We start from the raw sequence: 27,866 nt of genomic DNA, 5'->3' as shown, positions 1-27,866 counted from the left end.
TATGCAAATCAGTGGAAAAAACTCGCAATGAAATATCTATTGTTGATGTAACAACCTTTTCTCCTTCTCACTTTGTGGTATTTTCAAGTGAAAGTGATTTCTCCTTATAATTACAAAGTTTCACAGAATAACGGAAGATACTGCAAGGTATCTTACCGAGTAATTCTGAGTTTGTGAAAACAAAATGAAAAGACTGTTCAGAGTGTAAAATGCAATAAACAATCTTTATTTGACTACTACGAGCAAAATGTCTGTTCCATTGTGATATACGCTGGATCATAAAACTCTCTCGAAGATTATCCTAAGCTGAAATTCTTCTGTTGATATCGTACACCAGGCTGTTAAAACTTGCGTTAGTCCCGAGACTGATCATTTTCGTTGTAACGTAGAAAAGGTTGTAATCTTGAGGCACCAACTTGTCATCTATTGAAAAACGTTGTTGACATCCGTGCCAAACATGTAACATTACAGCCATACTTCAATAGACAGGCCAAGTTTTATCTGAAGAATGACGAAGAACAAAGACAAGACAAAAAACATTTCAACAACGTCTGTGAACATGTTTCATGTGAAAACTGCACAAACCAGAACAACAAACTACTTTCAAACAACGCTACATTAAAACAATAACGTCGAAAACTTATGCTGTATATTCAAGTGAACGAGGGCCCAACATGGCCAGGTGGGTTAAGGCACTCGACTTGTAATCTGAGGGTCGCTGGTTCGAATCCCTGTCGCACCAAAAATGTTCGCCCTTTCAGCCGTGGGAGCATTATTAATCCCATTATTCGTTGGCAAAATGGTAGTCCAAGAGTTGGCGATGGGTGGTGATGACTAGCTGCCTTCCCTCTAGTCTTGCACTACTAAATTTGGGCGGGTTAACGCAGATATCCCTCGTGTAGCTTTGCGCAAACTTAAAAAAAAAAAAACATCAAGTGAATTAAATGATCGTTAGATATCGGAGAGGCCCGGCATGGCCAAGCGTGTTAAGGCGTGCGAGTCGTAATCTGAGGGTCGCGGGTTCGCATCCCGGTCGCGCCAAACATGCTCGCCCTTTCAGCCATGATGGAGTTAAAATGTGACTGTCAATCCTACTATTCGTTGGTAAAAGAGTAGCCCAAGAGTTGGCGGTGGGTGGTGATGACTAGCTGCCTTCCCTCTAGTCTTACACTGCTAAATTGGGGTTGGCTAGCACAGATAGCCCTCGAGTGGCTTTGTGCGAAATTCAAAAACAAACAAAAAAGATATCGGAGAAGTTTATTAAAAACTGACGATTCAATCAAGATATTGATTACAGTATAATTTTCAAATCCTTAATTAATTTAGTCGATTTTAAACAGAATAATTTGATTTGACACAAATTAAGAAGAGAAAGTGCGTAATTTTTATTAAACAATTAAATATAACTTCAATGTGTGTTTTGGTTTGAATTTCGCGCAAAGCTACACGCCGGGCCTTCACTGTGTGCACTTTCAATTCTTATTTGTTTCAGAGGGTCGCTTCCACTGGTTCTTCTATAATCAATCATTCCAAGTGAAACCATATACCAGGCTACTCGAATACAACTTTTCGTAGTTTGCAATAAACCTTATTTACCCAGCGCTTGATATGCGATATTACATGACAGGTAATTCTCCTTACAATATAGAGGTGGTTGTAACTTCTAGATATTATCTGAATGGGCCAGGTGGTTAAGGCACTCGACTCGTAATATGAGGGTTACGAATTCGGATCTCGGTCCCACCAAACATGCTCGCCCTTTCAACCGTGGGAGTGTTATAGTGTAAATGGTTAATTCCGTTATTCGTTGATAAAAGAGTTGGCGATGGATGGTGATGATTAGCTGCCTTCTCTCTATTCTTGCACTGCAAAATTAAGGACGGCTAGCGTAGATAGCCCTCGTGTAGCTTTGCGTAAAATTCAAAACAAACCGAACCAGTTACCTGAACATATTTTGCAGGATAGTACTATCAATATTCTTAATAACTTCATATGAAATACTGATCTACCTAGGCGATAACAGGTCTTACTTATTTTATTTGTTTGTTGAATTTCGCTCAAAGCTACTATAAGACTATCTGCGCTAGTCATCCTTAATTTGGAAGTAACAATTAGAAGGTGATAGTCACACCTCCCTCTGCAATTTTTGGGCTAATTTTTACCAAATAGGAGGATTGACTAACACACCAGAACATCCCCACGGCTGAAAGGATAAACACAATGCAAGTAGATTTCCCTAACAATAAAGCATTTATAGGCTCTTTCTCGAAGAAAATTAATATACGATATCGTGTAAAATGCTATAGGGTAAAGATTAGGTCCACTGTGAGAAAACAGCAAGTTTGCAACGATATGAATTTCGACGCTTTCGTGTAATCTCTTCAGTTCAACTTCCATAACAACAAATGAATAAAGGTAAGCTGAAACAAGATTAACTTAGTAATTTTCTTGACCACATTTTAAGAAAAAATTGCGCATATTCAGAATAAATTATATAATACCAAAAAGTTGGTTTGGTATTTTTAAATTTCGGAAAATCAACACGAGAACTATCTGCGTTGACAGCCCTTAATTGAGTTGTGATAGACAATCTCACTATTCATTGATAAAAGAGTAGCCCAAAATATTGTAGTGTCTCCACGGCTGAAAGGGCGAGAATGTGTGGTAGGACAGAATTCGTAGAACACGAGTCGAATGCCCGAACTGTTTGGCCAGGCCAGGCCAATTCCAAAGAAGATAAAAATATGGTATATTCAAATAACTCACTTATACCATACTAAAATTATGACTTCCTCCATAATTGTTTTAGAAATGTGAGGTGGAAAGAAACTTCAAAATATATTGAGCATTTAACGTAATTACTGAAACAGCATTGATTTGAAACACACTAGGAACAAACTGAATAATAAGTTTTTAGTATAAATATTCTTAGAGCTATATTTCCGATGTTGTAATTCAGTTGTCAGTTAAAAGACGAATGACAGTAAAATCAAGTTTGTCGGAATAAGCCTAGAATGTTCTCGAAGTTGTCTCGAAGATTTAGTAATTTTGGAAGTATCTAGAAACAAGTCTTATTACAAACACAGGGTTCAGTGATTATTAAGTATTTAGTTTTCAGACATTAGTTGGCGGTGGGGGGTGGTGATGACTAGCTGCCTTCCCTCTAGTCTTACACTGCTAAATTAGGGACGGCTAGCACAGATAGCCCTCGAGTAGCTTTGTGCGAAATTCCCAAACAAACAGAGTTAATCATAATACTGTTTGCGAGGTGTTTCCGTTTGAATGTCATTTGCGATGTTACTTAGGGATTACGTTACAATAGTGTATAAGTGAAGGCAACTTACAGAAATGGTAAGAAATAAGCAAGCTAATTTGTTATCATTCCATGGAGTGGATATTGAATTATTTCCATCAAATAACTTAAACGAATCCACTCAAAGAAAGAACAATGTTTAAAAATATACTGAAGAGCATAACCAAAAAGTCACCTGAGTGATGAATGATATTATATATTCCTCTTTGCTTTTACTCATGAGTTCTTAGAAATAAAAGCATTTTCTATTCTACTAATTAAAAAGAGTCTAAATATATTTTTTAAATATTTAGCAGTAATGTTAATTAGAATCTTCGAATATAAATCATATATTAAAATATTTTCATTATAATGTGTTTTTTTTATGCTTTGCTACTTCTACTGGGATGATTGTTTCATTAGTAAACTCACGTAAAAGTTACTTTCTTAAAATACCACAGTAGGTGGCACTTTAGTTTTATTTATTCATTTATTTTTGTTAAATGGTAAACAATCAAGAAAAGAAAATATTTTGAATTGTGTGTAACCGGTATAACAAGAAATAGTATATGGACGAGTCTGATTTATAATATACAGTAGTACTCTATGACAGTGACAGGTCAGCTAGAAATGTTAAGATTACGGTTTAAACTGTGTAGATAAGATTTCTGGCAGTGCTTCGAGATTAGCAGTAACCTTTGGCCATTTGTAAAGATTCTCTGAATGTGAAAAAGGTCAGGATTAATAATATAATTAGTAACTCAATTCATTTAAAATGTATCGGTGGTATTTTTCCAAAACTAAGTATTCAAATTGTGAAATAGTTTTAACTTGTGACTTTATGCGTCGAAGTGAATAGTCTCGAACTATATTGTTGTTAACTAGTTTAATTTAGCATATTATTAACGTGATTAAATGTTAAAAAACAATAATTAGCACTAATGAGTTAATACGGTAAAATTAGTACAAATTTAGGCCAACGTTAGTGTTATTAATTTTATTTCTTAAAGTTTACATTTCTTACCTTTTGTTGGTAACACCAATAATAACACGTAAAACTTTTTGTTTAGGCTATACTTTACTGTGTAATTAGGCCTACGTGAAGTACTTGTCAATGAACACAGGTGTTTATGATGAGCAATTAGTAACGACACTACTGGGTACTATATTTGGTTTCCATTTTCAGTTTTTATTTTCTATTTTGCTATAATTTACAATTTGTCATAACTTTTAGTAAGTTTTGTGTTAGGCTTAAGGAAACGTCAATTATTTTGTACATAATTAGGCCTAAGTTAGTATATGATTGTCTTACGTTATAAATGCAATTATTTGTTAAATCTAACTCATTGATAGAAAGACTTATTCTGTTATTTTTACACTTGAATTAAACTCTAATTTCTTGTAAGTTTAAGCATTTTCTATTCGAAACTTAGTTTAGGACAATGTACTTTTGCTTCATACAATGTTACTGATAGTCGTTTATTTACTTTTTTTAAAAGTTCATTCAATTCTGAATATTGACTCATTAAATTGTTAAACAACTATCATTAACATTACAGCTATACAGAAAGTCTTGATTTTTTTTTGACAGTCATATTTTTGGACAAAGCCACTTGTATACATCTTGTTATACCATTTAGAAAACCTTGGGTATAATGTAGTACAAATAACTTAACACTATAGTTTTAATGGCTATGGGATTGATGAAAAAGTAAAAAAATAAAAATTGAAAATTGATTTGATAGTAGAAAGCTAAGAGTCATGATAAATGGCCATTATAACTTTGTTATTTATGTTAATAATAAATATTAAGATGTTTTGAAGAGATGGTTCGTCCAAGGATAATTTCTCTCATATAAAGTTATTGCAACAAGTATACCAAAACAGGGAAAATGAGTTTCAATATTGAAAAGTATATATGTGATCTTGGAATATTTTGATGAGGTTTTTTATAATAATGTTCCTCTGCTACACGAAGGATATCAAATTTTAAGGAGTGCAAAGATGGCTTTATTAAACTCATATCTTTGTTGAGAATGTTAGCTTTGTGGAGAAGTTTCAAGTTTTGGGTTTGTTTTCTCCGAAATGTAAAAGAACTAATATGTTTGTAGAGCATATAAAAATGTTTCAGATTGTTAAGGTACTGACAATCTACCTATGGTAGTATGTTTTAAATGGCAGAATGAAAAAGTGTGAATTTGAGTATTAAGGAAAAACAAATGTACTTGCTTCAGACATTTAGATGAGTTTTTTTTGTTCAGAAATATTATTTCATTATAACCATAAAGATGGTGGTATGGTTGCATGGTAATTTCACTTGTGCTTGTAGCTTAAACTTTGTTTTTTTCAGTATTTTATGCATGAAAATACCTTATCACATGAGAGCAACTTGTACACTCAAGAATGACTAATGGATTGCTCTGTTATAATTCAAAATGCAAAATAGTGCTTTTACTAATATTTTTTAGGCTATTGTATTGTACACCAAATGTTTAGTGTGAGTTTTGGATATTTTTGTTTTTGTGGTAATTTAGAATAGCTAGTATTTGCACTGACAAACTACATTGAAAACATAATGGTATCTAGAAGCAGGTACCATTTCAGTCTATGTAGAGATTTTCATTAAGGGTTTCATTTGGAAAGTTTATTCTTTAACATTTTCAGTGGATTTAAATGGAATTTCAGGCTTGTGTATCAGAGGTGATAAGGACATTTTTACTGGTGATTATAATTTATCAATTAGATCACAAATGCTTGAGAATACACCATGGTAGAATCTTCATATTGCATTAATGATGTGTGTGTGTATATATATATTCATCCATCATGTGAAGATATCTGTTTTACATTTTGGCATTTTTGCTGTACCTGTGAATGGCTAATAAACACAATTCTTGCACAGAACCTTCTTCTGCACTGTGTACAGGAGAGTTCTAGGTTCAGGGCAACTGACTGTAAGTCTTGTTGACAAGACATTCTACATTTCTGATGTGACAAGGTTTAAAGCCAGCTGTTCCACTATGAATTAACTTATGCCATGACTTGCAATCTTCAGCTACAAGTTGTCAACATCAATGTTTCAGAGCATTATTGTTGGCTTCAAGTAATTGTTATTCCTCTTATGTTGCTCACCTTATGTTAAATTACCTTTAACAAGATCTTTGTGGAATATCTGAGAGGAGCACTTCTTTCACCATGACTACATAGCCTTGACCATAATTGTAATCAGAAATTAAGAATTAAAAACACAGTTAAGCAAACCATGCAGGTGAAAATTAATATTTGTACCATATATAAACATATCTCAATCATCGACCATCTTATATACATGTATCTAAGTATTTTCACGGTTGAGCAAGCTGTGAAGAAGCTGAAAAATTACTTAATTATCAAAACCTTTAAATGAATGGACATTTGTTGGTGACTAAGGAACAAATTCAGTAAACTATGCATGTCCTAATTCAATCAATAATAAAAATGAACACATATTTACCTCAACAACCTTGAGCTTTTATGTCATACTTGCTGGATGATAATCTGTTTAATACTAGTGTATGGTTCTTGGTATACTTGAAACGTGCACTCAGTTCTCTATCACAGCTGCAGTATGTCATAACTCACCTATACTGATCTGATGAAATTTTAAGCTAGTAGGTTTAAATATGGTTCTTCCAGTTACCACAAGTAAATCAACCTCATCAGACTAAATAAAGTGTACAGCCCATTTGTTTTTATTAGTTGCCTGGTATATACACGCACATAAGTCTTGCATATTGTGTATGAGTATTTATATGAGATTAAAGGTTAATTTATTCATTATTAACTTCTGCAACTCATTTCAGTTGGAATTTAAGTTTTTTTGTTTCTCAAAATATTGAGCATATCTTTCCAAGTGCTCCATTATTGTTGGACTATTTAGTGTAGTTTTTTGGGCTTAGCATGTTTTGGTGAAGTAATATTGTTTTTTTTACACAACTTGTAAAACAGTTGATTCATCCATTGAAAACAGAAAAGAAGCTTGAAGAAGTATAACAGCCAATCCACTAGTTTGCAAAAAAAAAAAAAAGTATAGGACTTTTAGCGGATCAGTTTTCAAACTCTTATTCAAAGACGTGAAGTTCTCACAACACTACAGTATATTATTGTGGTTGTGCAACTTTGTGAAGTTGCAAGCTTTATGTTATTTTGACTGGACATTTATTTACTGTTTGTCTTTTTGTCTGTATCTGTGCAGTGTTCCATGGGATGTGTCTAAGAAATGTCAGAATGGTGCCAGTTAATTCTGAATAATTTGAAGTATTCTAACAATAGCCAAATGAATGTCTAATGTCTTATTACATTGATAGTAGAGATTGGCTTACAATGTTGAACTTCAAGAAACAAAAGGCAATTTAATCCTTTAAAGCCATGTCAAAATTTTATTTTAAAAATATGGAAATAAATTATTAGGTTTGCAGCAATAAAAAAGTGTCAAAACCAGAAACAGTGATTTGATTTTGATACGATTTGGAAAAATTCAAGTTTGCAAAGTTGCAAAATGTTATACCAGGGTAGGAATAATTAGATGCAGCATTTCCAAGGTTACAAGGAAAGATCTTGTTAGTAAATGGGGCTTGATTTCAACAATAAGCTCTTACATTGATGATAAGTATGTGTGGTAGTTCATAAATATTAATGATTGAATGCTCCTGAAATCTGATTTGTTTAATGGTGAACTATAAATGTAACATCTCCTGATGTGGAGGTAATTTGTTATTAGTTTATAGTTGTTTATTCATTTATATTTATTTCATTTAATTTAGAGAAACATTTATTTTTGGTGTCACACCAGATAGTTGTCTGTGAAATAAAACTAGGGACGTGTTTAAGATGATGAAGTCACAACTGCTTCTACCGTTAACAATCTAATCAAGACATGGGTGAGAGTAACAGTGTATTGAATAGCTAAATGATAGACTAATCAACTAATGGACACTATTTATGGTACATTGTCATTCTTTTAATGTGACATGTAAAGGTGCTACTATATAAATACTTGAGCGTGGACGTACAAAGTAGATTTTTTGGGGTGAAAGTGTGGACTACTACACATGACGTTTTTGGCATTTGAAGAAAAAAATTGAATGTAATATATGCTGGGATGTCCATTAAAGAAAGCCGTGGTATAGGTACTCGGTTTCAACCATAAGCTGTCACTGTGAGAGTTCTGATGTTTTATATTTGACAATATAAAACAGATGAAACGAAATGTATTCTAACAAACTTGAAGTACCCCACTTCACACTACAGATTTCATGGAATGCTCTTTTGCTAAGCTACAAGCCAACCCTAGCATTTGACTCCTAAAATATTGTAGGGACTTGCTGTACTGATAAATAGCTAGGAATTGGTAGTGAAAAAAATTAGAAATCTTATTAATGATACTAGATTTATTTAGAAAATTTAAGCTTAATACAGGATTGGATAAGAATCATGTGGTTAGATTTATAAACTGGAAACAGTTATTAAAGTTTTAATAAGATTTTTATGGAAACATTAAGATATTGTATATATCATTGTAAAGACTGACAAACTCTCCAGGTGTGAAAATAGCTTGTAAAATGTAAATGTTATGTGAAAAAAATACTATTTACAGAAGTTATTGACAGTTTGTTGTTTACATGTTTAGTGTGATCCATTTGTATTCAATGTTCTGATTCCCTTTGCTTAAAATATGTTTAAAATTAAGTTAAAGCACAGTAATAATATCATACTTCTGTATGTTGTTAAACATTCTTAATTCAGCTTAACATCATTGTGCTAGATGTACCTAAAACCAAAAAATGTCTATAGTCTATGATTTTTAAACAGTTCATGGTAATTTATATCTGTTTTTGTGGATTTTAGAATTTACATGTGTAGTACTCACCTTCACTAGGAAGCCAATTTTCACAGTATTTTTTGGTTTTTGTTTTATTTCTTTATATATTTCTTATGAAAATTAACATTGGCTAAACACGTATAACTTGTATTGTTTTTCATTATACAAAGAGATCACTTGTTAAATTTGAGAAGGAATTGAAACAGAGACTTGGGTATTGATTAGTTAATGAATTCCTGCTGTGACTTTTATTGAATTATTATCTTTTTTCTTAAATTGAGAAGTCATTTAACAGAAGAGAGATTAACTGAAGAGTGAAAAAAGGTGGTGAAAGTGTAGGTGGATAGATGGGTGGTTAACAAGAGAGTACAGTTTTGAACATTTTGAATTTGTACAATTAGTTATCAGAGATATACATGATGGTCAGTTATCTGTGTTCATAAGTGTGATTTATGAATAACTTGGAAAATAAGATGGTTCAAGAGGTCCATCCTTTGCTTTTCCTTCTTAAAGGTGTTAGTAAATTTGTGTTGAACATATTTGGTACTAATAGATTTTATATGACTGTCCCAACTGAATTTTATTGAATATGGTTTTGTGAAAGAAATTTTAGTGAAATTCGAGCTTTATTTTACTGTTACTTACAGTTGTGACTTTGTTGTTATTTTCCCCAAATATGTTACTGGAGAATCTGGTACGCGAAAACGGCTCGTTTGGGTTGAGAACAACATTTCGACCTTCTTCCGTCATCGTTGTTCGCTCTTCTACATAAAATATTTTCACGACATCACTGAGAATCTGGTACTATGCTCAATGTTGAGCACCATTTTGAAAGTTCTGTTAACGAGGTTCGTATTTTTTTAGAGGATTAAGGGAAGTGCCCCATATGGCAATTTTATCAACGAACTGTGTGAGTGAAGAGTGATGCAAGTTGAATATTTTTTACATATGAAGTGAATTGGGTTAAGACACGAAACCTTGGAGTACATCACCAGAAGGGGAAAGTTTTAGGATAGGGTATAGTTGGTTTTCATTTGCTTAGGACGATTGTTCAAAGGTTTGTAATTCAAACCTAACTGCTAGACACAGTATGTTGCTTTTTGTACGTCTGAAAATGTGACTAAGATGTAGTTAACTTGAAATTTAAACCCTGGACGAGTGATTCCGCTAGTTTAACTACAGTATTTTCAGTGTGACTTTTTTTTTTTATCTTTTGCTGCTTTAAGTTTAGTTTAAGTTCGGATAGCCCTCGTGTAGCTTTGCGTGAAATTAAAAACAAAGTTTAGTTTATTGTTGCTTCTTTCTAGGTGGTGCAGTAATCACTTTGAAATTACAAGTTCCAAAAGTTTGCCTTTGATCAAACAGATAGGACAGTAACTGAAGATATTATCTATGTATGTTTGTACTATTAAAAGAATCGTGCCTCGCAGGGATTTAGTTATCTACTATCTGATCACTACATTCAACCGTGCCTTCTCAGAATGTTAGAGTAATATAGTTGTTTTTGGTGATAGTGTTTTTTTTTCTACATATAAACGAAGATTTACCATATCTTGATTAGAGAATTAACGTTTATGTTTTGAAATCCAGTTTCATAATGCTCCCCGTTCGTATTTTGAAATTAAAAAATGTTCATGTTTTTTGAAACAGAGAATGAATTGTATTTAGCTGACTTTCAGTAACGCGCTGCTCGTACATTTGTGGTGCGTGGTACCAAATTACACTCTTTGGCAAAACCTTTTGAGAATGCTTGCCCAGAGGTAAAATTTTTCTTTATTTCTTCTTCTTCTTCGCTTTGCACTTCCAGTGTAGTAGATAAACCCATAGGGCGAACTCCATAATACGCTGCGTATGTTTTATAATAATTTAGTTTTTTTATAGAGCGCGTTTATCCCTGGGTTAGAGTTCTGTTTTCAGAAGTTGGCAATGCCACAAACCACAAAATATTAAGAGCACTTTTAAGTTGTAGGCACATTATAAAAATGACAGTCAAACCCTTAGGGTTGGCTGTTTGGCGCTATTGATTGGTTGATTTTCTTCTATTTAACTTCTGTAGTTTAGTATTAGGGTTGGAAGCAGATAGCCTTAGCAACTTTGGATAAATTCAAAAATGGTCTTTTGCATAAAATGAAACAAAGAATCAGATGCGTTTAATATTCTTAGTTTCATATGTTACTTGCTATACAGGTTTAAATATATAATGATCATAAAACTTGTATATGTAAAAACGGCTGGTATGGATAGAGAATGCACTATGTAGAGGAGCGAACAACGTTTCGACATTCTTCAGTTATCGTCAGGTTCACAACGTTGTTTGCACCTCTTCATAGTGCTTTCTCTGTCCATATCAGCCGTTTTTACATATATAATTTTCTCTACAAGTGGGTTTTCTGGTCATCACGGATGACCATAAAACTTGTACAGGCATGCGAAGGTTTTGTTGTCTTGAAATTTCTGCATGTTCTACCGTAGTTCTTTTACGCTGAAGTCGAAAATGATATCCATTTTTATCATCACGTACAGATTTTTCACAAAACGTCGTATATATTTTTACATAAGTGAATCGTTTTCATTGAAATCTGGTCACATTTTGTTATGCTTTAAATGTTGATAACCACCGACCATAGATTTCTCTAGACCAGTCGTGACGTGAGAGTTTTATCGATCGTTGTAGAACCCACACACAACATATTAATAAAAATATTCATTATGATGAACGAAATAATAATGTAATCTAAGTAAAAGTTTTGTTTTCTTCCCGATTTGCAAAAAAAAAAAAAAACCTTATGTTGTAGAAAACAAATATGAATATTATTTTCAAAATCTGTGTAGCTGAATTATGGAAAATCCGTTATTAAAACCAAAACTTTTATGAAGTTTAAATTCGAAGGGCAGTGTTACTGGAAAGACGAAAACAATGCTGTGTGATGAAGAAGTAATAATTTTGTTTGTTGTTAAGCACAAAGTTACACAGTGAGCTATTTGGACTTTGCCCATCACCAGTATCGAAACCCAGATTCCAGCGTTGTAAATCCGCAGACATAACGCTGTGCCACTGGAGGGGCAGTTAATAACATTAGATAAATCGAGTGTTTTGTAAAACAAATTTTGTGTGTTTGGTAAACATAAGATTTTTTCTCTTTTAAATCAGAAGAGCTTGTGCTTATAATGTGTTAATTCATTTAATAATTGACCAACTTAAACAGTATCGGCTTCTGTAAAACGCCATCTATAAAATCGGTTAAAAATATCCCAAGATATTAGTAGGACACATTTCCATGGTTCCCCGATGAGACAACGGTAAATGTATGGATTTACAACGCTAAAATCCGGGATTCGATTTCCCACAACGGACATAACAGTTTAATGAGGCTTTGATCTAATATAAACAAACTTCTCTGTGGCAGTGATCAAGTTAAACGTGAACAACATTTTTAATGTTATCCCATAAACATATTCATCAGTAACTTTAATTCTCTTCCGTTTAGAAATATGGATTACATAAACGTTTTTGAAGAGGACACGTGTAAAAAAATGAAATAAGCTGTGTTAACTACAGTTATCAAGGTTATTGTTAGTTTTGTTCTAAAATCCATCGGAATGTATCTTTTTCCATGTGATAATGTTTTGGTCGTATTTCTCATATATCGCTTTTTATCATACATTAAAGAATGGTACGTTCGTATTTGTAAAACTTCGGCTGGTAGGAAATTTGAGAATAAAAAACCAGCTGGTATTTGGATTGAGTTTCTCTACATGATTATTGTTACCTAGATACCAACAGTCACAATTATAAAATATGCTTTCTTTAGTTGTTTGTGAAATTCGGTTTTATATAACTCCACTCCCTCAATGTTGTACAAGTACTAGAATTAAAAAAGAAAAACACAAAACATTTTAATAAAAAATAATATTTGATAGTTTGGTTAGTGGATTTATTGTTCACTTATCTTTCGCTTTGTTTCTTTTTTCTCACATCATATTATGAATTTCCTGAAAGTTTAGTGTTCGTAGTTGAACTGACATCAAATCGTACATACTAATCGTAATCAAAAGGTTATTAGACAGTGCCATATGTAGTGTTGATTAGTCCCATTATGGCCAGGTGGTTAGGTCGCTCGACTCGCAATCGGAGGGTCGCGGGTTCGAATCCCATTCACACCAAACGGGCTCACTTCTTCAAGCGTGGAAGCGTTATAAAGTGGCAGTCAGTCCCACTATTTTTTGGTAAAAGAGCAGCCCAAGAGTTGGCCATGGGCGGTAATGACTAGCTGCATTTCTTCTAGTCTTACAATGCTAAATTAAGGATGGCTATCGCATATAGCCCTTGTGTAGCTTTGTGGGAAATTAAACGAACAAATAAACGTTTAATTTCTCTTACATCATTTCGTTTTTTTTTTTTTTTTTTTTGGTGGCCTGCCGTCGGAAATAGGATATACATGTTTGACCTTTTATTTGTTGGGGTGGCAAAAGAGAATAGAAGTTTCGTAACAAAGTAAAATAACTGACAGAGATGCGAAGTGATAGCAGAAAACTTGGCTAAACACGAGAGAGCATTTACAAGGCGAGGCCTTGGACCTTGTTTTTGTTACTTTTAAACATCATTAACAAGTTTTAACATGTATGAAAGTAGTTAAAAATTTGACCACAAAACTGTTTCCGTGCTATTGTGAATGACTAATCTATGCCATAATCCTTTTTCTCTGATTTTATTACGTAGTCAGCAGATTAGCAAGTGAATAATGCCTCATCGTGAAATTTTGGGATGGTACAAATATCTGTTTCCATATCACATTATCCGATGAAGTAAAATCCAATAAAGTATTAATTTTGCGATAAATCGGATAAGCGCAAAACAGTTACACATCGACGGTTTATCTTGCAGTATTACGGAAGCATGATACTTGCACGTGCGTCACATATAATAAGTACCTCATCTTCTGTCCTACTTTTTCTTCTTGCATTCTTCTCAGTATTAAAGAATGAAACCCCTGTCGATCGAAATACACAGATATTACGCAGTTTATACAAATAGCACATTCTTTCCTTGTCTTGTCGCGGGTTAGAATTCCCGTTACATCGAACATGCTCGCCCTTTCAGCCATGGGGTCGTTATAAGTTACGGTCAATCTCACTATTCGTTGGTAAAAGAGTAGCCCAAGAATTGGCGGTGGGTGGTGATGACTAGCTGCCTTCCTTTTAGTCTGGCACTGCTAAATTAGGGACGGCTAGCGCAGATAGCCCTCGTGTAGCTTTGCGCGAAATTCAAAACAAGCTAAACCCTCGTCTTGCCACTGCATGTCACACTGGCGACACCAACAAAAAGCGTACTACAAACGCTTGTCTCTGTGGGGAATCGGGAATGTAAAGAAACCAAATGTTGCCAGATGCCACAGTCCCTTAAAGGGGCTACAATGTACGCTTACACATACGCCCTCAATTACATTCGTTTTTAAATATTAAAACAAATTACCAAATAACTACATCATCACTACAATTTAATTAAGTGTGGTTTCTCGTACTTTATCAAATACTAGCCGATTACCCTTAGCGCCAGTGTATTAGATCCGCGTGTGACGTATTCATGATGTCATATATGCATCCTAAGAATGGAGCAAAATAAAGTTCTCCGTGACAGGAAACGGAGGCGAAAGGAGAACATCGCGTAATAAAATGTTTTTCCAGTATCATACATATAAGCAAGAGTTCTATTATAGTATGACGTTTTCATACTGTACCCTGAAAATGGAGAAAAATAAAGTTTTCCGTGACAGGAAAATCGTGAACCCTATTACAAATCTACATGCAAAGAAGATAAAAAATTTGCAAAGTTGGGGAGTTGGGCATCGCGTAATAAAATTGTTTTTCCAGTATCATATAAGCAAGAGTTCCATTATAGTATGATGATTTGTTACGTTATCTAATCCGCAAGTTTCCGAATACGACCGGCTGTAAAGATTGCTATCTGATGTCTAAAACTACTAGTTGTTCCATTCCTAATGCAATTTTCGTAATTCTGTGTTTGTAGTAATTAGCTTATTAAAAACTTTTCGATATTTTGTCAACTAATAATGAATATCAATAAAAGGTTTTTGAAGTAGTTTAATAAACAAGTTCTTTATGGGTCATACTTGTTTCAGATAAGTAGCTGTTGTTGTTGTTGTTTTTGGAATTTCGCACAAAGCTACTCGAGGGCTATCTGTGCTAGCCGTCCCTAATTTAGCAGTGTAAGACTAGAGGGAAGGCAGCTAGTCATCACCACCCACCGCCAACTCTTGGGCTACTCTTTTACCAACGAATAGTGGGATTGACCGTCACATTATAACGCCCCCACGGCTGGGAGGGCGAGCATGTTTGGCACGACTCGGGCGCGAACCCGCGACCCTCAGATTACGAAGCGCACGCCTTAACGCGGCAGGCCATGCCAGGCCCCAGATAAGTAGCGCTAATATATATACACACACACACTTATATAACATTGATTAAACGGTATTATGAGATGTTTAATTTGTATACGTGTTGTTACATCCTCGTGTAATATTTAAGGACTACTCGTAATTTGTCTTTAATAATTTGTGTGAAATTACACTTCTAAATTTTTTTTGTCTAATTCAGATATTTCAATCTTTTTAAGCGCAAGTAGACATTGCAGTAGTAGCGCTATAGATCCAATACCGCAAAATATTCCCCGCGCTTTGAGCTGTAGGTGTGTTACAAGAGTGACAGTCAGACTCTTAGCATGACTGGTTAAATGCTGCTGATTGACAAGCTACCTTCCCTCTGTTCAGTAGTTGAAAATGAGGGGTGGAAACAAGCAACCCCAGTAGCCTTGGCTGCCTTCCCTGTTTTCAGTAGTTCAAAATCAGGTGTGGCGACAGGTAACTGTAATAAATAGTCTTGCCATAAATTTTGATGCGAATCATTGTAAATGTTGAGTGTCAAAATTGCAATCGCTAAGGGTTTTATGTTGTCTTCAGCGTGTATCAGAAGCTCCAGTGTGACTTCTGTCTTCTTGTTTTGTATCGTAACATACACTACATTTCCTTCTGTAATTGTACAATGGAATTATTTTTGGTGTTTGTTATGTAAAGAGATAGTTTTATAGTCGGAATGGATTTGGCCACAAGCTGTGCAATGCCACCTGGCTTAACTATACAACTTACACTAGTAGTATATGTATATATGTTGCCTTGATAGACATTTTATTAGTAATATGTAATGAAGTAGTGGATTCGATATACATGATTTTAACTACATAGTAACTCTAATTATCAGTATATCATCCAGTTAATTATCCATTGTAGAATAAATTTCGTATAATCGTGTTAAAAAACGTCGTGAAATCCACATGGATTTGACTAAGTAGTACTCGCGTTTTCGTTTGTTTGATTCGATAGCCCAGTGACTGGATTAGGATTGTCTAAAATATTTTTTCTTTGCTTAAAGTCTGTCTTAAAAAGTGACAATAATTGTCACTGAAATGCAAGTTTTCAAAATGTCTTTGTTGTATCGTAACCTATAGCAGTTTAAATATTTGTGAGCGCTCAGTTGACTCTGTGTGTGTGTGAGCCGAATTATCTTGTCCACAACCACAAGTAGTATAAAATATTTTGCGAACATTCACTAAACTAAACTTCTTGAAAGAATTGAAAGAAGGTGATACAGTCGTGTGAAGAAGTTAGGACACCCTATGAAAGCCTGTGTATATTTGTAACATTTTTGGATATATAGATATTTAATCTCAATTTTAACAATACTGAGAGATTATAGGAATATAACTAAACAATTAAAACTGAAGAAAAACTTTTCAAGATCTTCTGTAAATGTAATTCTACAGAAATGCATATTCTAACTGAGGAAAAGTTAGGACACCCTACATTTATTCTCACTTAAAATGGCTCAACTCGCACACAGGTGTATCACACCAGGTGCACATGATTAGAAGATCGTTACTCAGCATTTTGAATGAAGCTTGCCCTATTTTAACCTCAGACATTTTGTTTGGTGTGTTTTTGACTGTTTAAGTGAGAGTGAGCACCATGGTGAAAGCAAAAGAGCTGTCTGAGGCCTTCAGAAAGAAAATTGTAGCAGCTTATGAGTCTGGTAAGGGATTTAAAAAGATCCCAAAGGATTTTGAAATCAGCCATTCTTCTGTTCGGAAAATAGTAAACAAGTGGAGGGCTTTCAAAACGACTGCCAACATGCCCAGGTTTGGTCGTACAAGCAAGTTCACCCTGAGAGTAAGATGCTAAAAGAGGTCTCCAAACACCCTAACATGTCATCACGGGACCTACAGCAGACTCTGGCTACTGTTGATGTGAAAGTGCATGCCTTTACAAGCAGAAAGAGATTGTACAAATTTAACTTGTATGGGAGGTGTGCAAGGAGGAAAACTTTGCTCTCTAAGAGAAACATCAAGGCCAGACTGAAGTTTGCCAGAGATAATGTAGACAAAGACCAGGACTTCTGAAATAATGTTCTTTGGACAGATGAGTCCAAATTTGAATTTGGACACCAGAACAGAGAACATGTTTGGCGTAAACCAAATACAGCATTCCAGGAAAAGAATCTCATACCAACTGTGAAGCATGGAGGTGGAAGTGTCGTGGTTTGGGGCTGCTTTGCTGCAGCAGGACCTGGACAGCTCACAATCATAGAATCCACCATGTATTCTACTGTGCATCAGAGGGTGCTTGAGGAACATGCGAGTCCATCTGTAAGAAAATTAAAGCTGAAGCGGAACTGGACCCTGCAACACGACAATGACCCAAAACATACCAGTAAATCCACCAAGGACTGGCTGAAAACTAATAAATGGAGAGTCCTGGAATGGCCGAGTTAAAGCCCATATTTTAATCCCATTGAGTTTCTTGCTGTGCTTTTATAATTACTGTAAACAGAAGCACCCCTTGCCCCCGCCCTTAGCTACGCCTCTGACTGTAAATCACACTACACATATGGAGGTTTTAAAGTTTTCAAATATCCGTTTACGTAGTGTCGTATATTTACAGTAGATTTTTTCGTATTTTGTGTGAAGCAGAAAAAAATTATATTCCACTGTACAAGTTTTACTCAATTTGCTTGTGAAAGAAAAATGTACGATTCTTTTAAAAATGTGTATCTGAGAGTCAGTTTAAACCTAAGTTTTGTAGTGGAAAACATTTGAAATAGTCGTTTCTTTTTTCAATATTTTTAAATGTTTTTTGAAATACTGACAGATAATAAAGCTTAATAGTTTATTTGGATATTTTTTATATAATATAGTACTAAAATTTGCTGTTGTACATTTTAGACACATAAAGCTAGTGAAATGCGTAACACGACTTAACGTTAAAATGTATATAATAAGTCGTTTGGTAAATGATTTCAGCGTTGGCATATCCTGTGTTCCAGATCCAGCTAAGTAAAGAACTGATAGCTGATCTTTGTCAAGTTGTTTAATTCTGTGTGTTATCACGTTCCGTCCGTACTGTATTCTGTAGTCGGTGCGTGTGAAGTCATTGACCTGCGACAGACAGATGTGTAGATGAAAAACAAAAATATCGTTTTAAATCCTCAATGATTTAATTGACTCAGGACATACAAGAAATATAATTAGGAAAGAAAAACCGACCTTTAATACTTGATGTGCCTAACGTCTTTGCAAATGCAGATGAATGCTTGTAAGTGTTTATTGTAGTCATTATGAATTATCTGTTTCGTGGAGGTGTTTCTAAGAAAGAACATTGCATTCTGATGTGATGTTTCATTAAGCTTGGATGTTGGTATAGCATGTCTCACCACGTATAGTGAGTTACTTTTTATTGTCACCATCGTGAATGTTGTTGTTGTTCCTTCGGTGTATTTCTTTGACACTATCGTGGGTTGATAAACGAGTCACAATAAAATATAGTTTTTCTTTTTTAAATGTTGTTTCGTCGTAATTAATTTTTGACTCGTAAAACTACAGTCGTTTTCAAGCTAAGCTTTTATCCTTTTTATTTTCTGGGAGAGGTATGGCTGGAAGAATTGTATGCCGGAAGTCCTGACACTTCTAGAAAAACGCATTTCACATTTCTGAGCTGTCGATGAGAAGAGACGGTGAAATAAATTAATTGTTTGTCCAAACAAGAGTTGACAGTGGTCGCTGTTGACTAGCTGCCTTTACTCTAGTGGTTTTTCACAATAAAATAGTCGAGGGCCAATTCAGATATGGGAAATATTTAATAGCGCCGGCACATTAATGAAATATATTTACAGCTAGATAACGTATTATTATTTTTTTAAATGTACCTCCACATTGCAGATTTTTTTTTTAATTGCAAATGAAAAGTGTTTAGGATAAAAAGTAAAGAACAACCACGTTTATGTTGCTCTGACGAGAAGAGGAGCGAAATCTCTCGGTAATGATCGAAAATGTTCGGTGCAAGCTCGCGCGAGTACCCTCGGTTTGTGGTAGCTGCTGCAAGCCGTATCTTTCGATGGGACGTAAATTATCTAGTTGAAACACAAAACAAAACAAAAAACTATTTCTTACGTCAGTGTTTTCCAAACTGTGGGGTTTATTCTCAGAGCAGTTGTTTGCTCTCGCATTTATTCATTACTTACAAGCGTCTTTGTTTTTTTTTTTCATTTAACAAATATTAAAAACAAGTACAGAAATTGTTCAGTTCGCTGTTATCGCTTGCGAAATTATTTTTATTTGAAGCGGGAGGCAGCGACGGAAGATTTGCAGAGTTAGGGAACGCCTTTATTTATATTATAGTTTGGAAAACGCTATCTCACGTTGACGGATCTCTCGTTGAGAGCCACAAGAAAGCAAACGTAGGCCGCGTAATGGATACCGAGACTTTAGGCTTAGCCCTTTAATGGTACGTCTGCGGACTTACAACGTTAGAGACCCGATTTCAGTACCCTTAGTGAGCAGAACACAGGTAGCCCTTTGTGTGGCTTTGTGCTTAATTACGAACAAACTCAAGTCTTACCAGTTCAAAATTAAATATGGCTATGAGCAGATAAACTAAAGCTCATGTAGTTAAACATTTTGTTACTTGTGTAAGTATACATTTCGTAGTGGATATCATATGAGGCAGTTGTGCGTTTATGGTTTGCTAGCGTAGACTCCTAGCAATGTCGCATAATGTATTTATTAATGTATGTTCGTTTAATATGCAATAAACCTTTTTTGTCCTCTCTTCTTCTGTCACTGGTGATTTAACATTTATCAGTTTATGTTGACGTAACTTGGACCAGAGTAATTTACAAGAATGCATCGTTCTGTGCTGTTACACGAGTCAATGCTGGGTTAACAGAATGAAAAATGCTTATCACCCCGAAAGGAAGCCGAAGACTATCTTGAGGAATGATCTGTTTTAACAGTTTGTTGTATGTCAGTCAGTAGACACTAAAATGATGCCACGTAAAGAAAACTTAGTGTTGCAATTTGTATTGTTGTGAGGTCAGTAAAACGTGCGCATGCCATGAATCACGAGAAGAACTTGTTCTGTGCAAGCTCCAACACAACATGACACAAGAACTTGAAAAGCAAGAAAAATACGTTACTTTAATTTTGGTTTTATTTATTCTTGAAACAGAATGCTGTCAGGAACCCTGTGCAAATGCATCTAATAATTAGCATAATTGTTTAAATAACATTTCATTTTTAAAGACTGACAAAGCTTATGTATGATAAAATATACGTAAACAGTTGAATTAAATAATGGGATTCAAAATAATAACAGTTCCAATTTTAGTCAATGTTTACAATTTCTAAATATTTACAATTTCTCATGTATTTATTTAACATAAGCAAGTTATTCTACATTTTTAAGTTTTAAATTTAAAGGTTTTAAAAAAAGTGAAAAATTTTTAGCTCGCACATTATTCCATTGAATTCTGAAGCAGTCATTTTCATTACACAAAACGTTGTTTTCTGAATTTAATATAACTAAATAGCTATTTATAATTAGAGAATTAAAACACAACCAAGAATGAAATATTTTCAAAATTATAAACGTTTTATGGTAAAACCTTGTATGTGATACATTCTTGGGATATTACCAATGTTCGTCCCTTTATTTTTTTTAATGGATTATGAGAATATTTCTATTTAATTCAACGTGAAGTTAGTTAAAAGCGTAGCAGTACATTGGCTGTTAATATGTTAAATGGACACGGAGAACTGACTAAACTTTGTATACATAACATGAAAAGCCACGTTCAAGAACACGGGTGTTATTAGACTCCCAGAGCTCCAATTTGTTGAATTTCACTTAAATCTACTCGAAGGCTGTTGGCGCTAGCTCAGTGGTTCCCAACCAGGGGTGCGAGTTAACATTTGTTTTGGCCACCTTCACCTTTATTCTTAAATAAATAATTACTGTGAGGGGTGAGAAAACATATTAATTTTTTTAGGGGTGCGGGACATAAAACAGGTTGGGAACCACCGCGCTAGCTGTTCCTAATTTTAAAGTTATAGACTAATCAGTGGTTTCTATATTTTTTTTATCGACGACACCCTGACCCACTTGCTCTGACCTGTGCGACACCCCTACTGCTACATGCAATATTTTTTCTATATATATATTTTTCAACCTTCTTAATTGTTCTTAGCTTGATGTAATTCGTGCGACATTCCTTGCAACTTGCCCTAACACACTGGACCAGATGGAATGATGCTAAGATGACGGCTCGTTAATTCTATGGCCCCAATACTCAGAAGGGCAGATAGTGCGAAAATGCGTTTTTTGTGTGTTATTTTTTATCAGTTAAAATGTTCAATTGATTACTTTATTAAATCTGTGAAATATTTATGGAAAAACCGCCACAGGATATGACTTAAAAGGTTGCAGTTTCTCATGACAGGATGGATACTGTTTTTAATCGTTTATCTGATGTTATCTTCTTGTGCAGTGTTGCCCACATTTGTACGTTGCAGGATTAGATTTAGTAATCTAACTCTTCTGAGAGAATGAGCAGCCAACATTCTTGTTTCCAAGTGCTGTAACAACAGATATTACGTCCGTGACTCATTAAAACATGTTGAAAGATTCCAGTCAAATTATCTCCACAGAGAACGAATGCAATGAGTTCTAGACTACAGTGCCAACTAAAATATTTCTGTTGTTTATATATTTAAAAACGGCTCGTTTGGGTTGAGAAAATATTTTACGTAGAGGAGCGAACAACGTTTCGACCTTCTTTGGTCATCGTCAGGTTCACGAAAGAAGGTCGAAACCGTTGTTCGCTCCTCTACGTAAAATATTTTCTCAACCCAAACGAGCCGTTTTTACATATATATATCTCTAAAAGGGGGTTTTCTCGACATCACTGATTTCTGTTGTTTATATTTAAGACGAGAGCATGTCATCGGGGCGGTTGTTTACACTATCCTGCCCTAATCTTTAATGTTTAAAGATCCAGTCCTTAAACATTTTATTTGATTTCATATGTTTCATAATCGATTATAGATCTGCGAGTTTGTTTATTCATTCGGTTTTAACTTACATTGCGAAAACTGATGATCTGTGACTATTTGGTCTTCGGAATACTTGACGCTCACCGCAGGCAGTCATTGGTAAACACTGAACTGTAAGGAAGGCAGGTCGTCAACACCACTTACCACTAACTTGTGGTATGCCTTTGACCAACGAATAGGAATATTGACCACCACATTTTAACGTCCCCATTGCAGAAAGGGAAGGCATGTTAGGAGACGTTTTTCGATCCCGTGTTGTCAGCAGATTGCAAATCCAACAATTTAATCACCAGACCATTATTGCAAGTCCAACAATTTAATCACCAGACCATTATTGCAAGTTCAACAATCTAATCCTCAGACCATCATCATCGATATGAAACATAATTTTGTGCATGGCGCATTCAGTTAGCCGTCCTTAAATGCTATCATAAGAAGAACTGTGTGTTGTTGTTGTTGTTACCATTATATTAAAAATATGAAAGCGCAACAATTTGCCATATAAATAAATTATTTAAATAATGTATAACATTTGTTTTAACAGTGGATTAGTTTTCTTGCAGTAGTTTAACAGTGAAGACTGAAAGGCTTAAATTACTTGCTAGATATCGTTTCTGAAAAGTGGTTCACATTATTCACGGCTTATCTTGGAAAGTCCTCCCCCAGTGGTACAACGGTATGTCTGCAGACCAACACCGCTAAGAACCGGGTTTCGATACCCGTGGTGGGCAGAATACAGACAACTTATTGCGTAGGTTTGTATTTAATTCCAAAAAAACAAACAACTATCTTGAAAATCACATCACAGTTATTAATAAGTCTTTTGCTTTTTTTTTGTTTGTATCGGAATATTTGCGCAAAATTGTCCGTAATTTCTGAATGTATAGGCTATAAGGATTTGTTTTGGTTTGAATTTCGCCCAAAACTACACGAGGGTTATGTGCGCTAGCAGTTCCTAATTAGAAAGGCAACTAATAAACATCTTTCATCTCAAATTATTGGGCATCTCTTGCTTGACAGTATAGTGAACTTTGGCGCATCCACTACTCCAAAGTGGTGGGCGCGTTCTTCTTTTTAAACGACAAGACACGAACCCTAGGATTCGTAATACGAACACGCCAAACACTAGGCTACACCCGGCTTAATAAGAAATAAATGATTTTTGGAGTTTTACTTGGAACTATACTAGGTGTTCATGAAATTTTGTTGGGGAAGGTGCATTTTATTATTCTAACAGTGGTGGTTCCAAGTCGCTGCATTGCTATGTGTTACTAAGGAAGTAATTGGCCCTAACGTTTACTAAATGATATAACATAAGCATCGGAACCCAATGGGTACGCTTTTTCAACATTTATTGTGGGTGCCCAAATATCATTAAACCCTGCCTCAATAACTTTTGATGACAGTTCTTTTAGTTATCCTTTTTCTATGCTGTCAGTTGGAAGGAAACTACAATTCTCTGGTAAACTGTAAACTTTACGTTTTTAAAAACGTCTGTATCTGTATAATGTGTGTCGGCCTGGCATGTTCAAGTAGTTAAGGCACTCGACTCGTAATCCGAGGGTCGTGGGTTCGAATCCCCGTCACACCAAACATGGTCGCCCTTTCAGCCGTGGGGGTTTCGTAACTTTTCGGGCAATCCCACTATTCGTCGGTAAAGGAGTAGCTCAAGAAATAAAGACGGGTGGTGATGACTAGCTGCCTTCCTTCTAGTCTTACACTGCTAAATTAGGGGCGGCTAGCACAGATAGCCCTTGTGTAGCTTTGTGCGAAATTTAAACCAAACCATAATGGTTATCGCCTGAAACATTCGTATAACTTACAATTTTGTAGTGCAAAGCAAACAGTTTGCATTCTGCGTGTACTATACTGTACTTGCTATTTTTAAGGAACTGTTCACTAATATCGTAGCCTTTTTACTGATTGTTATTTAATTTTTATACTTTCCCTCAAGTGTCTTGTTCGAATTGAAATACAAAAGTGCAAAAGTGTATTATTATAAGAAATATTGTATTGTCATAGGAAAGTACAAGAATATATAATAAATATTGTAGTTTCATTAGAAAATACATTAATATGTTCGAAACTTTGCATTGTTATAAGAAATATTGTACTGTCATAAGAAAGTACAAGAATGTATTCCAAACTTTGTATTATTACAAGAAATATTGTACTGCCATAAGAAAGTACGAGAATGTATTCTGAACTTTGTATTGTTGGAAAAAATATTGTACTGTCATAAGAAAATGCAATAATGTATTCTGAACTTTGTATTGTCATAAGAAAATCCAATAATGTATTTTAAATTTTGTTGTATTCTGAACTTTTTATCAGAAGAATGTATACCGCCATTATCCTGTTAAGTTTCTGTGGTGGGAATGTAATATTTTGCTGATATACCACCTCTAATATTTTATACATGATTGTCTATTTTACTGGTAAACTGTATTGTACACTTGGTGAAGCTACTAGTTATTCAGCTATCTCACGTGGACACAGATATTCTGAAAAATTCCCGCCACTAGTACTAGGATTTGCTCTATTTTTCTTATTGCTATTCTACTTTTTCATTCTGTTATTATTATTATAATAATTTTGACATGTTCTTTAAAAAATAAATTTTAATTACGAGTAACAATAACAGATTTTTAGAATGATTCCAAATATACCTCAATGTACCGCTGTTCATGTAATATAACAACCTGATAGAAGATTAAGCCTACATTTGTAAATGCTTTTACTTTAGATTTTCGGCATATTGGATTGTAACGTTCGCATGTTAGTAAACTGTCACAGTAATTCAAATTAATCCGGTTTAACAATGGTTCAAAAATCAGCGTTTTTTTACGTTTTACATGCTCTGTAATACGACAGTCAAAAACAATTTAACTTGTAATTTTGCATAACCAAGCTTGTCGCCGCAATTGTAGTTGTTTTGCGTGTGTGCACGTTTGCCGAATTGCCGTAGGTTCTCTCTCTGGTTCGGTAAGGACGACAGTTTTAGACTTGTAATTACTTGATTGTACCGATTACCGAATTTTCTCGTAAGACGACTGTAAAACTAGAGGTTGAAGGGGGGATATTTCTTGGTTAACACAATACTTTGGTCTCCACAGCCACAAACTGTCGGCTTTATACCTTGTAAAAGGGAGGTATTTTTCACCTAATTGGTGCCATAAACATTTAACCATGCGTTTAAAGAAAACACATTTGGGATGGCTTTTACAAGGCGTTGCTTTTCTCTCGAAAAGAGGGCGCCAACTGCTAAGGATAATGGGCACCTGCTACTGTCAAAATAATTCCCAACCTTTTCAAAAACACTAGAGTACCTTTCATCACAAACTGGAACTGACTAACTGTAATAGTTCCCACGTTCGTTAAGTGTTAAGTAAAATCTTGATATTTTGTGACGTAGCTTTTAACGTTTAGGTAAAATCCTAGTCGATACAGTATTTTTAGCGGTGCTCTTGTTGCTACTTGTACCGATATTTGTGTTTACAGTGTCCGAAAGGTTATCGCACTTACAAACAGAAAAAGGTAATGATGGAATTTACAGCAAACTATATTTTACAGTGATTTTGCACGTGTAATTTTATTAGTTGTACTTTAATAATATAAATATATATATATTATTAGTATTGTTATAACTTTTATTACAATCTAGCAAAGGTATATTTGATTTTCAGACTAAGTTGTGATTTTTTTGTGTATCTGCCTTGTATGAGATATGCTATTTATTGCTTGCAAACTACAATCAGTTGTGTAAACTAAATTGAGATAAAAGAAACTATTGGCATTATGGGATGTTACCTTTGAACTTGTTATTTAAATCTTGTTTAAAACTGGATAAAGGTAAACAGAGAGCCACGAGTTGACAATAATGTAGTGTTTTGTAATTTTTATGACATTTTAAAAAACTATTTTTAAAGAAACTTAGTGCAACTTCAATCCCGTGAGTGTTAATCTTTGTAGTATTTATTCACTGTTTTGTTCTAAGAATTCAGTATGCTGTGATGTAGCATTTTCTGTGTTGTACTCGAATGATTTTGAACTTAAGTTTACAAGAGAGAGAGAAAAGCATATTTTAAAATATTAATGTACCCGTACATTTTAATTACTGGCTATTCCAGGAAATTGAGGTGGGGGCAAATCTTAAAATTTATACTTGCACATAATTTCTATTTCTACTGTTTAAACTTTATTATTTCCTTTACATTGATTAAATGAGTGTTATAGCATGAACACTTTAAGGTGCAAGGTATAAGATTCTGAATTACTAGCTAAGTGAATAAGATTCTGAGTAAGCTAAGGTTAAGGTGAAGCTAAATATTTAAAAATAACTCCTAAGTGGGAAATAGAACACAAGTGTAAAATATTACAGCCAATTTAAGATACTAATTCAAAATGTAGAGAAACTGTGGAGTTCAAAACTATTCTTTGTAGAACATTGAAAGTTAAGTGTACTTCTTGTTTTAATTGTTATTTAAAAGCTTTACTATGCTAACTTTAGGGTTAGTGTGGGGAATCGTTTGAGATGGGTTATATATATATATATATGTTTAATTTTGAATTTAAGCTGTAAATACTGTTGCCATATCTATTTACATCTGTATTTTACCTTATGTTTAATCACTGTGTATTTGTTTGATAGATTTCTCAGTATTTGTATAAAAAAAAAAAGACAGTTAACATAGTCATTGTACCTGTTGAAATTATAATATAAAAGTTTCTTTGTTAGTGTTTAGATGTATGTTCTGAGAATGGGTGTTATTAATAGCTTGTGTCATTTTATTTATATGAGGACTAACACTAATCTCTAAAAGTTAGAAATTTGAAATAGTGAATAAAAGAAATGAAGCATAATTTCTGGACTAACAGGAGTACCCATCCACTGGACAAAAAATATGTAAATTTATTGTTAATGAAAGGTTATCCCAGGACATGAAAAGTTACTTCTCTTATATGTAATTATGAAAATGCTCATAAAAACCATGAAACACAAAATGTGAAATGGCACATTTGTATGGACTCAACAAATATTATTGCCAAATTTAGTGGAGATCCATCAACAGAGGGTAAAGTAGTGGTAAAAAACACACAAACATCCATAAAAACTTCAAATTCAAAACTTGAAATTTGTATGCATCTCACCATAGACTCAATGAACCTCCATACCAGTTTTTGGGAAGATCCATCTACACCCTTAATTACATGGGCATACAAAAGGCAACAGACAGTACTATTATATTTATATAGAT

General features: G+C 34.3%; 1 protein-coding gene across 6 annotated transcripts in view; it reads left to right on the top strand.

The window, feature by feature from the left end:
- The first annotated feature begins 3,687 nt into the window (after nucleotides 1–3,687).
- The window catches only part of LOC143252543 (zinc finger MYND domain-containing protein 11-like), a 61,454-nt gene continuing 37,275 nt past the window's right edge, over nucleotides 3,688–27,866 (top strand). For 2 of the 6 annotated variants that reach the window (XM_076504849.1, XM_076504846.1), the window contains exon 1: nucleotides 3,759–4,026. The gene's annotated coding sequence lies outside the window, so the exon portion shown is untranslated. Of the gene's footprint in view, nucleotides 4,027–4,301; nucleotides 4,453–26,435; nucleotides 26,561–27,866 lie in introns of those variants that run through there. The other 4 variants (XM_076504844.1, XM_076504848.1, XM_076504847.1 and 1 more) reach the window with 4 other exon arrangements.

This window comes from Tachypleus tridentatus, chromosome 6, assembly GCF_004210375.1.
Source record: "Tachypleus tridentatus isolate NWPU-2018 chromosome 6, ASM421037v1, whole genome shotgun sequence".
In the NCBI taxonomy this organism is placed as follows: domain Eukaryota; kingdom Metazoa; phylum Arthropoda; class Merostomata; order Xiphosura; family Limulidae; genus Tachypleus; species Tachypleus tridentatus.
This window is presented reverse-complemented; position numbering and strand designations above follow the sequence as displayed.